Genomic DNA, 6,828 nt, shown 5'->3' on the forward strand with positions numbered 1-6,828 from the left:
AGTATTTTCTATTTTATCTAACTCACCTAATGACTATTCATAAGCAAGTTAAAAATGTCATTTTGGGCCCCAACTTTATACAACAATCTAAAATACAATCAGGCATTATATGTTTTTTATTTTTTTAATCCTCAATATTTTTCCATTGATTTTCAGATAGAGTGGGAGGAATGGAGGAAGAGAGAGAGAAAAAAACATTGATGTGAGAGAGACACATCACTTTGTTGTCTCCTGAACAACCTAACCAGGGCCAGGGATCAGACCATAGCTGAGAAACATGCCCTTGACCAGAATCGAACCCAAGACTCTTTGGTCTGCTGGCTGACACTCTAACCGCTGAGCCAAACCAGCCAGGGCAGACATTCTATCTTTTTTAAAGTGACCTAAAAAAATGTCACTTCTCTTCAAATTTTATTTATATTTATTATTTATTTATTTATTTTTGTCATTGAGTCAAGGTATTTTTTTATATGTTTTTATTGATTTTTTTAGAGAGAGAGGAAGGGGGAGAGAGATAGAAACACTGATATGAGAAACATTGATCAGCTGCCTCCTGCATGCTCCCTACTGGGGATTAAGCCCAAAACCCAGGCATGTGCCCTGACCAGGAATTGAACTGGAACTTTTCAGTTCATGGGATGGGCTCAATCCACTGAGCCACACCAGCCAGGTGAGTCAAGGTATTTTGAAAACACCAGCAAAGGTTATAACCAGGCCATGAAAATGTTGGATATTATCAAAGACAATACTAAAATATTCACAAAGATACTTATGAAAGCAATTCTTAAAATAATTGATTTGTATACTGAAAACCACACTATTTGAAAAAAACCTCAACAATGGGACAAAGGAACAAAGGTGGGGGACTGACAATGGCCACTTTCCTTAAGAAAACCTTGTGCTGGATATCTGGTACAGTGACTAGAAAGCAACAACTGGTCCATTGTTCTGGTCAACATCCAAAGGAATGCTGGGGACCACCTACCATGGAGATGGAGAGGGAGACTAAGAATACAGATGGTGGACAGGAGAGCAGGACAAGGCCCCAGGCAGTGGTGGCAGGGAGGGGCACAATGAAATTACAAATGTGACACAAGTGACCCGACAGACCAGCAGCATCCCAAGCCATGTAGCTTAGGAGAGCACCGAGGAGCCTGAAATTAAACGGACACAAGTTTCTAGGGAAACTCAAAGAGCAGTAAGATGAATGGGGCAAAGGTGAAGGGAAAACCAGAGGCTGCTTCTGTTTGAACCAGTATGACTATGGGGTGAACTTTCTATGGCAGAGGGACACAGAGGTGAGAGGCTGGCAGCCAAGTGGGGTGTCTGAGGCAGGCACAAAAACACCCCTTGATGCTTGTGGGTACATCCCAACACACTTGGGCAGCCTTGGGCACAGGGGCAGGCAGACAGTGGGGCCTGGAGATACTGACACAAGGGTTCCTGCTCCTAAGCCCACGCATGTGCTGGAGCCTGCGTCTCCCATGCCTCTCTACCATCCCACCTTGCTGCCTGGTAGGGACAAAGGGGAACGAGTACAGAAGGAAGTACATGTCCCACATAGCAACCTGGAGAGGTGGGTGAGGTGTAGGAGGAAGGAAAAATGCATGGAGAGAAATGGTTTGCTTGCTAAGTCCAATATTCCTTTTCTCCAGATGACTTTGTAGCTTTACATTGTTGTTAAGCACTGGTTGGTGTGGCTCAGTTGGATGGACCATGTCCCATGTACCGAAGGTTGCTGGTTCAATTCTGAGAGCACATGCCCAGGTTTTGGGCTCTATCCCCAGTAGGGGACATGCAGGAGGCAGCTGATCAATATTTCTCTCTCACATCAATGTTTATCTCCCTCTCCCTTCCTCTCTGTCTAAAAATAAATTTAAAATCGTAAAAAAGAAAGAAAGCTTGCGAGTTCTATTTCCAGTCAAGGCACCTACCTGTGTAGTAGGTTTCATCGATGTTTCTCTCTCTCTCTCTCCCCCTCTTTCTCACTCTCTCCCACTGTCTCTCCCTCCCTCCCTCTCCCTTCCTCTTTCTCTAAAAGTCAATTTTAAATATCTTTTTAAAAAATTATTGTTTGAAAACAGGCGTGCTCTGGCAGGTGTGGGTCAGTGGTTAGAGTGTTGACCAGCGCACCAAAGGGTCTTGGGTTCAATTCTCGGTCAAGGGCATCTATGTGTGTTGCAGGTCTGATCCCCGAGGCAACCAATTTCTCTCTCTACAAGGCTGCCACAGTGGCCCTGGCTGTGGCTGCCACTGCTGCCCAGCGGCTGAATGAAGTCAGCAGGCAGCCTGGTGTGTGAAGAAATGCCCAGGCCCATGGAGGCATTAGGACCCCAGGGTAACTGGCCCAGAAGCCCCCACTGCCAGGGTAGTTGGGTTGGCTCTACATACCCTGCTGGATGTAGGGCTTCTCAGGACCAGCCTTGGCTGAGAACTGCTGTTGCTGCCCAGAAAACTGGAGGAATTGAGGCCAGGGTTGCTGGTGGTCATGCCCGAGGCCATGGAGTTGCTGCCTGGATTCATAGGGTTGTTGGCATTGGCTATAGATTCCCAAGGACCTGGCTCTGGCACATATTGGTCACTTCCCAAACTGTGGTGACCATGGAGAGGAGAGGGAGCTGGGAGGCTGGTTGGTGTTCTGTTGGCAAAGGTGAGGGTCAGAGGGGAATGGCCCATCAATGTACCACAGAGTGGGTTCCATGGAGCTCATGGAGTTTCCCAGGGGACGGGGTTGCTCTGGCATCTCTTCTGATGTTGGAGCAGCAGCAGGAGGCCCAGCTCCTCGAACCAGGAGGACAGCAGTGGACGTTAACATCAGCCTTGGACCTGCACTGGCGCACTCATTGAGCAACTCCAGGCTGGGTTCAACTGAAGATGACCCTCATTATGGGGAGCCAGCTGGTAAGAGGGCACACACTGACAATGGCTCCTTGCTCCCTCTGTGAGCACTGATTCCAAATGACCCTCCGGTTGTCACCCCCAGGTTCTTCTGGGTTTTTCTATTAATCCTTACCCAAGAATATTTTTTCCATTGATTTTTTGTAGAGAGTGGAAGGGAGGGAGGAGGAGAGAGACAGAGCCAGAGAGACAGAGAAACATTGAGAGATACCTGGGATCCAGCACGCAGATACTGGGCATGGCTGGTATCTCTGCTGGCAGTGACTTGGCCACCCTCTCCCCTGCAGCTGCCTGCTCTGAGGGCACTCTGGCTCCCGTTCTCCTGCTTGCTGTTGCCCATTTAGCGCCATCCATCCTGCTACAGCACCACCACTTTTCTTCAAACCTGCCCAAAGTTGCTTTTTAGGTTTAGAGGGCTGACAATTAAAGAAACACTAAATAATAGTATCTATGAGACTGTCCATCAGTACTTTATTGATAGCAGGTTTGTCATACTAGTGTATCAAAAATACATTTTAAAGAGTAAAGAAAAAAATACTCTTGTTCATTTCTTATTCTTTTTAATGTTTTTCTTTTTTTAGAGAGAGAGGAAGGGAGAGGGAGAGATAAAAACATCTATTGGGCCCTGGCCAGTTTGGCTCAGCGGTTAGAGCGTCGACCTGCGGTTCAGAGAGACCTGGGTTCGGTTCCCGCTAAGGGCACGTACCTCGGTTGCGGTTTGTCCCTGGCCCTGGTTGGTCGTGCGGGTGGCGGCTACTCGATGTGTTCCTTTCACGTCGATGTTTCTCTCTCTCTCTCTCTGTTCCTCTCTCCCTCCCATTCTACCTGAACAAAAAGTAGAGAAATGTCGAGTGAGGATAAAAAACAAAAACATCTATTGGCTGCCTCCTGCATGCCCCACACTGGGGATTGAGCCCACAACTTGGGCATGTGCCCTGACTGGGAATTGAACTGGTGACCTCTTGGTCCATGGTTCAGTGCTGAACCACTGAGCCACACTTGCTGGGCTCTTATTCATTTCTTAAATTTCTTATCCCTTAATGTCCATGTTAATAAATTGTTTTTTCTTTTTCTTTTTTTGCATTTATCTTCAGATAGAGCGGAAAGGAGAGAGGGGGGAAGAGAGAGAAACATCAATGTGAGACACATCGACTGGTTGCCACCCACATGACCCCAACTGGGGCAGGGACAAACTGCAACCGAGGCATGTGCTCCCAGCGGGAACCGAACCTGGGACACTCTCCAGTCTGCAGGCCGATGTTCTAACCGCTGAGCCAAACCGGCCAGGGCTTAAATGGTTTTTTCTTTATTGATTTTAGAGAGAGAGGAAGGGAGAGGGAGAGATAGAAACATCGATGAGAGAGAACATTGATTGGCCGCCTCCTGCATGCCCCGCACTGGGGATTGAGCTACAACCTGGGCATGTGCCCTGACGGGAATCAAACTATGACCTCTTGGTGCATGGGTCAACGCTCAACCGGCCGGGCGATGTTAATAAATCTTATAGTTCATGTGAAACATAACAACATGTGAGTTATACAATGTACACTATTCTGAAGGGCAAAACAAATAATAAAGGACAGCCCTGGCCGGTTTGGCTCAGCGGTTAGAGCGTTGGCCTGCGGTCCTGAGAGACCCGGGTTCGGTTCCCACTAAGGGCACGTACCTCGGTTGCAGTTTGTCCCCAGCCCTGGTCGGTCGTGCGGGTGGCAGCCACTCGATGTGTTCCTTTCACAGCGATGTTTCTCTCTCTCTCTCTGTTCCTCTCTCTCCCTCCCACTCTACCTGAACAAAAACAACAACAACAAAAAAAACCCCAAATAATAAAGGACATAACAATTTGGGAAATGCCACTCAAGCTTATTTCTGTTTTACTGAATTGGATGCAAGTACATAAGTCTGGAAGGAAGCCTCTTAACTTGTTACACTGTAGATTAATTCTTTAAAAAAATTTTTTTCTTTGTTGATTTTTAGAGAGAGGGAGAGACAGAAACATAAATGAGAGAAAACATCTATTGGCTGCCTCCTGCATGCCCCTACTGGGGACTGGGCTCACAACCTGAGCATGTGCCCTGACCAGGAATCAACAGGTGACCTCCGGGTACATGGGTCGACGCTCAACCACTGAGCCACACTGGCCAGGCTACATTAATCATTTTCAATTAAAGGTTAGATGGAAGCTCCTCAATTGCACAATTAAGTGGATTTTGAAATATGAAAATTTCCATTGCACTTGACATCAAGGTCTGAAAATGCTGTTGGAACTGTAGTTTGAGCTCAGAAAATACACGTGCTGCATATTTGTGTGGGAATGGAGATCTTGCTTTTGTTTTTTTTTAATCCTCACAGGAGGATATTTTCCCATTTTTATATTCAGATGGGGAGGGGGGAAGAGAGAGAAACATTGACATGAGAGAGACACATCGACTGGTTGCCTCCCACACGACCCTGACCAAAGCCAAGGACTAACCACAACGGAGGTACGTGCCCTTGACCAGAATCAAACCCAAGAGTCTTGGGTGCACAGGCTGATGCTCTAACCACTTAGCCAAACCAGCCAGGGCGTTTGTTTTAACTTTTGACAGCACAGGAAGTGCATAAAGTAGTTTAACATTACTTGTGCTTCAAAACATCAGGTATTGTCAAAATGACTTTGCTGCAGTATATGTTTCACATATAAGCACTATTTTGCCATGTAATTTTAGGTTGAATTAATTAAGAAACATCAATGCTGTAGCAAAAGCTAATTTCCAAGGCTATTTTTCAGTAATAATGGTTTAGAATAGTTCTCTGTTCTGAAAAATATCCGTCTTGGCTCTGAGCTGAAAAAAATGCAGTAAAACTGTACCCTTGCTAAGTCATCAAAATGCTGTGTGGTAGGGCAAGTCAGGATATTCAGCTTCTATTTGTGATAAAAATTCCTATCACGTGTTGATTAAATATGAGAGCAAATGACATTCACTGTTGACAATTCTAGTTCAATAACACGATAGATTCAAATACTTCCTGTAAATTAGCTCTTGATGAGTCATTTGTGACAATGAATAACCATAGGCACTAAATGCCTTACATTTTCTCGGGCTTTATAAATTTGCCCAACTAAGCCTTTTTCTGCGCCACAAATTTTACCTCTATCAACTGTAACACATCCTAGCAGATTTCCCTTCAGGTTGTTTCTAATTAGTGTTTTCTCAACTTTTTGAGAAGCCTGGAAAAATCTTTCCCTCACCACCCAATTGGTTGGTTCCTCAGAAGGAACCAATCCTGCCCAACACCTTGATTTGGGACTTCTAACCTCCTAAAATATGAGAGTAAATTCCTGTTGCTTATGCCACTGAGTTTGTGGTACTTGGTTATGAAGCCTTAGCAAACTAAAAGTTTCCACATTCTTCTATAATACTTTTCTGAGAAAGGTCTCTTCTCTGGTCTGTGCTGACCTTTCCCCTCCTGTGGTATTTCTCCTCTCTCTTCTCTCACCTGCTTTCTCCTTAGCCTTTACGTGAGGTCCAGTCTCTCCCTTGATGGCATCATCCATCCCCTTTCTAGTTTATCACATCTTTCTCCTTCACAGCAAAGTTTAAGACAGTAATTTCAGCCCTGGCTAGTTTGGCTCAGCAGTTAGAGTGTCCAGAGAGACCCGGGTTCGGTTCCCGCTAAGGGCACGTACCTCAGTTGCAGTTTGAACCTGGCCCTGGTTGGGTCCTGCGGGAGGCAGCCACTTGATGTGTCCCTTTCATGTCGATGGATGTTTTTCTCTCTCTTCCTCCCACTCTATCTGGACAAAAAAAGGGAAGATGTCCTCAGGTGAGGATAAAAAATAAAATAAAAATCAAAAGTATTTTGTGATGTAAAAATTATATGAAATTAAAAATTTTAAATCAAAAGTTTTATTGGAACACAGCCACTTGTTATATCATCTTTGGTTGGTTT

The sequence above is a fragment of the Molossus molossus genome, unplaced genomic scaffold (genome assembly GCF_014108415.1).
Source record: "Molossus molossus isolate mMolMol1 unplaced genomic scaffold, mMolMol1.p scaffold_m16_p_22, whole genome shotgun sequence".
Lineage (NCBI taxonomy): Eukaryota > Metazoa > Chordata > Mammalia > Chiroptera > Molossidae > Molossus > Molossus molossus.